General features: G+C 45.6%; 2 pseudogenes; both read left to right on the top strand.

The window, feature by feature from the left end:
- Nucleotides 1-1,747: 1,747 nt before the first annotated feature.
- LOC129014546 (E3 ubiquitin-protein ligase makorin-1-like) lies at nucleotides 1,748-3,222 on the top strand (annotated as a pseudogene).
- Nucleotides 3,223-5,455: 2,233 nt separating this feature from the next.
- LOC129012946 (transmembrane channel-like protein 6) lies at nucleotides 5,456-7,594 on the top strand (annotated as a pseudogene).
- The last annotated feature ends 2,024 nt before the right edge of the window (nucleotides 7,595-9,618 follow it).

Genomic DNA, 9,618 nt, shown 5'->3' on the forward strand with positions numbered 1-9,618 from the left:
GACTTGGGGAGAAGGGTGGGAGGGGGCGAGGGATAAAAGACTACAAATAGGGTGCAGTGTATACTGATCAGGTGATGGGTGCACCAAAATCTCACAAATCACCACTAAAGAACTTACTCATGTAACCAAACAACACCTGTACCCCAATAACCTATGGAAAAATTTTTAAAATAAATATAAATTAAAAAAAAAATAAAGATTTTCCATGCTGATAAGCAAATCCTTCCCAAGTACTCAACTAAAAGTTATTATGTATATTAGACATGTAAATCTATTAGGTCTAATTGTCAAATATTCCAATACTATTTATAACTCTAATTAAATTTTCATACACCTCACAGGTCTAATTGATCAAATTAAGCTAATCTATTGGATTCTTCAATATGCCATATTACATTAAAATTATACTTTAAGTATCATACTCCCCCACACATGAACTTATTATAAACACAAAATTATTAACATAATAGGTTTGACTTATTTATCATCTCTATTTTTAATTCTAAGCCTTTTCAGGTTTGAAAAGCCACTCGCTCACTGAGTTCTAGCATCTCCAGGGAGTTCGGATTACTAGGTCGAGAATTCACAACCGTGATAGAGTTACTATCTCAGGGGGCCAAGTTGAGGTGACTGGCTCAACAGTTCATGGCTATGAGATAGTTACCTTGTCAGGAAAACTGAGGTTGATATCTTAAACAAGTTGAAGCTATACAGTCGACAATTTATTAACACAATAAGGTCATTATCCATTAGAGATTTGACATTGGGGAGCAGGATCTGAGCTTTGCAGGCTTCCAGACTGATTCTACCTGAGCTACATGTGGATACAGTGAATCCTTTTTGTAGTCACCATGACAACAGAGGACTTCTAGTTCATATCCTTCTACTGGATTCAAATTACACCCTTCTGTAATTCATCTGGTCAAAGTTTGCAACCTCACTCAGGTTGCAAGAATAGAAACTTCTACCACAATTTGAGTAGATACGTGAGCCTCTTAAGATTTTTTTTTTTTTTTTTTTGAGACAAAGTCTCACTCTGTCGCCTAGGCTGGAATGCTTTCAGCTCAGTGCAACCTCCACCTCCTGGGTTCAAGTGATTCTTCTGCCTCAGCCTTCCGAATAGTTGGGATTACAGGTGCATGCCACCCAACTCAGTTAATTTTTGTATTTTTAGTAGAGATCGTGTCTCACCATGTTGGCCAGGCTGGTCTCGATCTCCTGACCTCAAGTGATCCACCCACCTTGGCCTTCCAAAGGCTGGCATTACAGGCGTGAGCCACTGTGCCTGGCCATCTTATGATATTTTAATGTATTTTTACATTTTACATTTTTACATTTTTACATATGATATTTAATGTATTTTTAACAACTACGTGGGTGACCTTTCCACCCATCTCCCAAAATTCTGCTGTAATTGGTCTGGCTAAAGCCTAGGCATCAGGATTTTTCAAATCTCCTCTGGTGGCTCTAATGTACAGCCAATGTTGAGAATCACTGATATGCCTTCTCCTTCAGCTCTAAAGACATATTAATTTTATTCCATCAGAGCTTGAATACCTCTCATACCTCTTTGTCTGCCATGAAATTGTGTTGATGACAGTAAGTTATAATATGGGATAGTGGTTGAAACTTCAGGCCCTAGAAACAAACTGTTTAGGTTTAATCTTGAGTGAATTTCTTACCTTCTCTGTGCCTTAGCATCACTAATTGTAAAATGGGAATAATAATTGTGCTATCATAAACAATAATGGTGGACGCTGCAGCTCCCAGAACAACAGCCACAACATCAGGAGCAGGAGTGGCAGTGATGGCAGGTCACCTGCAGGTATTTTATGCATGGGGTTTGTAAGAAGGAGATAACTGTTGCCACTCGTATGGCCTCTCTGACAGTCCGTGTGGTGTAGTGTGCAATTATTTTCAGCAAGGGTACTGTATTTATGGAGACCGCTGCAGATATGAGCATAGCAAGCCACTGAAACAGGAAGAAGCAACTGCTACAGAGTTAACTACAGTGTCATCCCTTGCTGCTTCCTCAAGTCTCTCATCGATAGTTGGACCACTGTATTTGAAATGAATACAGGCAAAGCTGAGTCAAGAAATTCAAACTTTGCAACTGTATGAGCGGGTTCAGAGGACTGGGTGAATACTACTGAGTTTGTTCCTGGGCAACCCTACTGTGGCTGTACTGCGCCTTCCTGCACTGAAGCTCCCCTACAGGGCTCAGTGACCAAGGAAGAATCAGAGAAAGAGCAAACCGCTGTGGAAACAAAGAAGCAGCTGTGCCCCTATGCTGCAGTGGGAGAGTGTCAGTATGGGGAGAACTGTGTGTTATCTCCAAGGAGATTCGTGTGACATGTGTGGGGTGCAGGTCCTGCATCCGATGGATGCTGCCTAGAGATCACAGCATATAAAATCGTGCATTGAGGCTCATGAGAAGGACGTGGAGTTCTCATTGGCTGTGCAGCACATCAAGGACATGGTGTGTGGGATCTGCATGGAGGTAGGCAGTCTATGAGAAAGCCAACCCCAGCAAGTGCCACTTCAGGATCCTCTCCAAAGGCAACCACACCTACTCTCTCAAGTGCATTTGCAAGTGGAGAAGTGCTAAGCAATTTGAGAGCAAGATCATAAAGTCCTGCTCAGAATGCCATATCACATCTAACTTTGTCATTCCAGGTGAGTACTGGGAGGAGGAGAAAGAAGAGAAGTAGAAACTCATTCAGAAATACAAGGAGGCGATGAGGAACAAGGCGTACAGGTATTGTGGTAAAGAACATGGGAGCTGCGCATTTAGAGGGAACTGTTTTTACAAGCATGTGTACCCTGGTGGCCATAGAAACGAGCTACAGAGACAGAAAGTGGGAACATCAAGCAGATACTGGGCCCAGAAGGAACCACTTCTGGGAACTCATTGAGGAAAGAGAGAACAGCAATCCCTCTGACAACGATGAAGAAGAGGTTGTCACCTCTGAGCTGGGCGAGATGTTGCTTATGCTTTGGGCTGCAGGTAGGGACGATAAACTGACAGACTCTGAAGATGAGTGGGACTTGTTTCATGATGAGCTGGAAGATTTTTATGACTTGCATCTATAGCAACCTTGAATGGCATGTGAACTGGTCTGCTGACCCCAGACAGCAGCTGTGCCCTGTGGTGGTGTGGCAGTGCCTGTGTTCTCTCCTAGGCAGGCCTATCAACTCCAGGTGCTGCGGTAAGAATTTTTACCCAGGGCCTGTCTTCTCAACCCCTACCCTTTCCCTGAGGAGTGTGTTTTCCCTGTTGAAAAAACTTACAAAAATAAATCTTAAAGTTAGTTTTTTGTAACATGAACGTAACTGTCAGTTAGTGTAGGTGTGTTGCGCCATCTGTTTTCAACCAGATTGTGTTTATGGACTTTTCACACACTCATTTTGAGGACCCCAGGTTCAAAAGTAAAAGCAGTGGTCCTGCTTTGGGGTCCAAGAATAGGAGTGATGGGTGAAGGGACCTAAGCTGGCCAATAGACTTCTGCTCCAGACATGGGACGTGGATCCTTGAGGTTTCTGGTGAAATCTGCACATCTGTGTTTTTATATCTGTTCCCTACCCTGTAATCCCTACCACGTGCACTTGTTCTGTGGTTTTTGGTCTCTTGTTTAATTGCACACAAGTGATACTACTGGGTAACCAGAACCAGGTGCAAATGTGTTGAGATTTCTACTGTTTTGCATGCCAGGAAAATTGAGAAAGAATACATATAAAATATGCAGAGGCATAACATCAATGCAGAGTTGGAAGTTGACTCCCAAGGGCTGACATGGTGTATGAGAGTGTGGGTGTGTGAAAAGCTTCTCATCCCTGCATAGATGCAGTATTCTTAGCCTTAGCAGAAAAAAAGTGGTTTAGTGGTTTAAGCCTTGTACGGCAGATAGATCTTAAAGGGCAAAGCAGTATATTGGTAGTTGTCAATATAGCAGTGCTAGCTCTGTCTATATAAACAGAGAAATGGGGTTAGCCATAGAGGTTAAAACTACCTGGTTATCCCATATGTTAACACAAACTGGGTCTTGGATACACAGTTGTATTTAATGTTTTATGATCTAGCCTTTCCAGTACAGGCACTTTCTGAAAAACCTTTGTCTTCATTTGGGGCATTTTGTTGTCGAGTTTTTGTGTTTGTTTTTGTGGGTATTTGCCTCATTCCACCCCTGAGCTTTCACATAGACAGATGTGATTCAAAACTCTGTTCTAAGGTGTTTATTGTAGTGGACTAATGGGTTTGCAGTAATAAGTCATACTTTTCCACTGAAGGGGAGGGCTTGGGAATCCCTAAGACTAGCTAATTTAAGTTGTTTGAAGAATTCCTTGATTGGAAATTTTACCTTTGTGTTTTGTCGCTTTGTTTCCTGAAAGTAACTTGGGGATGCTCCTGGTTTGTCCATTTACTGGTTTGATTCCTTGGATCCCACCCATTCTTTCACTTTATGAAAATACAAATAATTGTTGCAGAGGTCTCTGTATTTTGCAGCTGTCCTTTTGTAAGAAGCACTTTTCCCAAATAAAACAATTCAAATAATACTAATAATTGTCACTATCTGTAAGATGCGAGGAATAATTATTCCTATCTTCTAGGGTTTTTTTTAAAGTAGGGTTAAATGGCATTAATTACACATTAAAGGCATTATACATGTAATGCTTACTGCACAGCATTTGCACATATTAGGTGCTTAATAAATTTTAGCTATTCTTGGCTGGGTGCCAACGGCTCAGGCCTGTAGTCCCAGCACTTTGAGAAGCCAAGGCCAGCGGATTGCTTGAGTCCGGGAGTTCCAGACCAACCTGGGCAACATGGCAAAACCCCGTCTCTATAAAAAATACAAAACAATTAGCTGGGGGTGGTGGCGCATGCCTGTGATCCCAGCAACTCAGGAGGATGAGGTGGGAGGATCACTTGTGCCCATGGAGGGAGCAGAAGTTGTAATGAGCTGAGATTCTGCCACTGCACTCCAGCCTGGGCAACAGAATAAGACCCTGTCTCAAAAAAAAAAAAAAAGCTATTCTTATCATCATTATTTTCTATGTGAATTATCCTGTAATCTGAAAATAAATCTCTTCCTCTCAATCCTTATACTCCCTCTTTCTTTTTCTGATCTTATTGTATTGATCAGGACCTCTAATATCACGGTGAGCATTGATGGTGACAGAAGTACCCCCATTTTATTGGCCCGTTTAGTTACTAGTGTTAAATAAAATGCTTCCAAAGTTTAGAAGCATTCCTCGCACATTAAAGTATGAGGTTTGATGGAGGTTTTGCTATAGATACCCTCTTTCATATTAAGGAGGTTCTCTTCTTATTTTTAAAGGGGAAGTGAATTTTATTGCTTGCTTTTCTATCATTAAGAGAGACGATCATACAGTTTTCCTCCTTTGATTTATTAACATGAATTCCACTTGTTGAAAAGATATCATTCCCTCCACCATGGCGCCTCCCAGCCAGGAGCCCAGTCCCTACGATGAGACTGAAATGTACTACTCCTTCCACTAGCTCATCCAAGAGCAGAGCCGCTGGGAGGCCCAGGAGGGGCTGGAGCTGTAGCAGAGGGAGCGTGGTGGTGGCCACAGCGAGTGGCCAGCAGACACTCTTGGGACCCGAGGGCACTCACAGCACGGCCACACTCTGCGTCCTGGCCAGCATGCCCGGCCTCACCATTGGCCAGCCCCTGCTTGCGGACTTGGTGCACTCCTCCCGGCACAGCCTCCGCCTGTACGACCTGGAGCTGGACCCCACGTCCCCGGAGAAGGAGGGAAGTGGAGCCTCCTGGTGAAGGAGCTCCAGGGCCTGGCAGTGGCGCAGCGGGACCACGTGCTTCGAGGGATGCTCCTAAGCCTGGCCAAGAAACGCGGCCTGCGAAGAGCCGGACCCTGAGCTGGAATTGGAGGGGCCTGCGGGGCCATGGCAGGGTCTGCTCCTGCTGGCTCAGGATATGTCTGTGTGCTGGCCTTGCACAGCTTGGGGGTGGCGCTGCTCTCTGGCCTGCAGGCCCTGAAGCCGTGGCACTACGCCCTGAAGGGCATCGGGGGCCAGTTCAGCTCCAACGTGCTCTCCTACTTCCTCTTCCTTAAGACCCTGCTGGCCTTCAACGCCTTCCTGCTGCTGCTGCTGGTGGCCTTCATCGTGGGCCCGCAGGCCGCCTTCACGCCTGCCCCGCTGGGCCCTGCCCGCGTCTGCTCAGGCCTGGAGCTCCTCAGACACAGGCTGCTTCACCCACATCGTCATGTATTACAGCCACTACAGTAATGCTAAACTAATGTTAATACCGGGTGGGCAGCACCTCTGGCATCCACGCCATCACTATCTTCTGCTCCTGGGACTGCAAGGTGACGTAGAAGCGGGCATCCGCCCTCTAGCAAGACAACAGACAACATTTGCACCGGGAGAAGGAGCTGCTGGCCCGAGCAGCAGCTGCGGCAGAGCCCCAGGAGCGTGTGCGGGAAGCTGCGGCAGGCGGCCGTGCTGGGGCTCATGTGGCTGCTGTGTCTGGGGACCGCGCTGGGCTGCGCTGGTGGCCGTCCACATCTTCTCGGAGTTCATGATGCAGAATCCGGAGGCTGCTGGCCAGGAGCCCGCGCTGCTGGTCCTGCCTCTGGTAGTCGGCCTCCTCAACCTGGGGGGCCCCTACCTGTGCCTTGGCCTGACCGCCCTGGAGCCGCATGACTCCCCGCTGCTGGAGTTGTACGTGGCCATCTGCAGGAACTTCATCCTCAAGCTGGCCATCGTGGGGACGCTGTGCTACCACTGGCTGGGCCGCAGGGTGGGCGCCCTGCAGGGCCAGTGCTGGGAGGAACCCGTGCTGTACGGGTTCCTGGTGATGGACTTGTCCTCACGCCGCTGGACACGCTTTTCGGGGAATTGATGTGGAGGATTAACTCCGAGAAGAAGCTGAAGAGACGGAAGCCTGAGTTTGACATTGCCCGGAATGTTCTGGAGCTGATTTACGGCCGACTCTGACCTGGCTGGGGGTGCTCTTTCTCGCCCCTCCTCCGCGCGGTGCAGATCATCAAGCTGCTGCTTCTACATCAAGCTGCTGGTCTTCTACATCAAGTAGACCAGCCTTTTGGCCAACTGCCAGGCACTGCTCCCGCCCTGGCTGGCCTCCCACGTGAGCACCGTCTTCCTCACGCTGCTCTGCTTCCCCGCCTTCCTGGGCGCCGCCGTCTGGCCTCTGCTACGCCCTCAGCCATCTGCGGCCGCTTCCGGACCCTGGACACCATGTACGAGGCCCGCAGGATGTGGTGCCCCAACTGGAGGCGGCGGGCCCCAGGGGCTCCTGGCTGCCCTGGGCACACCGGTACCTGGTGGAAAACACCTTCTTCGTCTTCCTGGTGTTGGCCCTGCTGCTGGCCGTGATCTACCTCAACATCCAGGTGGTGCGGGACCAGCGGAAGGTCATCTACCTGCTCAAGGAGCAGATCAGCAACGAGGGGGAGGACAAAATCTTCTTAATCAACAAGCTTCACTCCATCTACGAGAGGAAGGAGAGGGAGGAGAGGAGCAGGGTTGGGACAACCCAGAAGGCTGCGGCACCCCCTGCCCTGCTCAGACGAACGGGATGCCTAGGGGGCCGGCGATGGGCCTCGCAGGACTGCCCAGCGCCCTGAGACCACACTGGTCCCTCCCAGTGACCCCGCTGGAACACCAGGACAAGGAAGAGACTGCTTCTCCTCTCGAAAGCTGTAGCCGTGCCTAGGCTGGAACCGAAAGGGTAGGTAAATCCGACTTGGACACCCCCAGTGAACTCTGCCCTGCCTGGGACTCTATTTATTTTGATTAAAGGGGTTTTGCAGAACAGAAAAGAAAAGATATCATTAAGAAGGTGAATTTATCATATAAGAAGAGGGAAAGAGGGAAAGGCATCAAGATTAACTAAAAGAAATAAAATTAGTTAAGTCAGCAAATCCAAGAGAAACTATACAGATCAGCTAGATCTTATGAAGAGAGAGGAGAGAAACGAACAAAAGTTATGGAATGTTTCTATTTTTGTGACCATCACTGTGAGGATTTCAAGAACACAGTGGGTGGTCAACCAAGTAAGATTAACGTCTCCGAAATGGCTGCAATGCATATATTCTTTCTATCTTTTACTGCTCTTGCTTCTTTCCAATTACAATAAGATTCTATTTTGTTAATTTTTTTTCAAGTGAATGGTGTCAGAAAAAGGGTGCATTTTGTTTTGTTTTGTTTTCAGTTTTTTTCCCCAAACTTTTTATTTTGGAAAATAATGTCGGCCGGGCGCAGTGGCTCACACCTGTAATCCCAGCACTTTGGGAGGCCGAGGTGGGCGGATCACTTGAGGCCAGGAGTTCGAGACCAGCCTGGCCAACATGGTGAAACTTGTCTCTATTAAAAATACAAAAAATTAGCCAGGCATGGTGGCTCGTGCCTGTAATCCCAGCTACTAGGGAGGCTGAGGCAGGAGAATCACTTGAACCCAGGAGGCGGAGGTTGCAGTGAGCCAAGATCACGATATTGCACTCCAGCCCAGGCAACAGAGCAAGACTTTGTCTCAAATAAAATAAAATAATAACAAAAAATAATCTCCACAAAAGGTGAAATTATAGTATAATGAATTAATAGTTTCTCCATCACCTAAATTCACTGATTGTTAACATTTTGCCATATTTTACTTATCTATCTATATAATTTTTTCTTTTTTATTGAACCATTTGAGAGTTGCAGACATCATGGCATTTTAAATCAAAACTCTTCAGCATGCCTCTGTTTAAGAATAAGAACATTCTCCTATATATCCACAATGCCATTATCACATCCAATAAATTTAACATTAATATAATTGTATCTAAATATAAAACATATTAAAATTTCATCAATTCTCCCCAAAATTTCTTTTCTAACTTTTTTCTTATTTGATCTAATTAGAGATACCACATTGCATATGGTTGTCAGGCATTTTTAGTATCCTTTAATTTTTCTTTTTACATTTTTGAAAAATAGAGACAAGTTCTCGCCATGTTGCCTAGGTTAGTCTCGAACTCCTGAACTCCAGTAATCCTCCTGCTTTGGCCTCCCAAAGTACTGGGATTATAGGCATGAACCACTACGCCGCATGAACCACTATGCCTAACCCTTGAATTTTAATCTTTAATCTGGAATAGTATACACACAAATGCATGTATGCATATAACACACACACATACATATATATATAGTTTTTCATAACACTAATATTTTTGAAGAGTCCAAAGAAGTTGCCTTGTTGAATGTTCTACAATCTGGATTTATCTCACTCTTCTCCCACAGTTAGATTCAGGTTAATCATTTTGGCAAAAATACTACATACATGATGCTGCATACTTCCTATTACTTCACATCAAGAGGCACCTAATGTCAGTTTGTCTCATTATTGGTGATAAGTTTGACCACTTGGTTAAGGTAGTGTCCATCAGATCTCCATTACAAACATGTTTTCCTGTTTGTAATTAATCACATAACCTATAGAATATACTTTGAAACTGTGTGAACATCCTCTTCTGCAACAATCTTTTACCCACTGGTTTTAGCATCCATTGATGATTCTTGCTTGAATCTGTTTATTACACTCATGATTGTAAAATAGTGATCTT

This window comes from Pongo pygmaeus, chromosome 1 (genome assembly GCF_028885625.2).
Source record: "Pongo pygmaeus isolate AG05252 chromosome 1, NHGRI_mPonPyg2-v2.0_pri, whole genome shotgun sequence".
In the NCBI taxonomy this organism is placed as follows: Eukaryota; Metazoa; Chordata; class Mammalia; order Primates; family Hominidae; genus Pongo; species Pongo pygmaeus.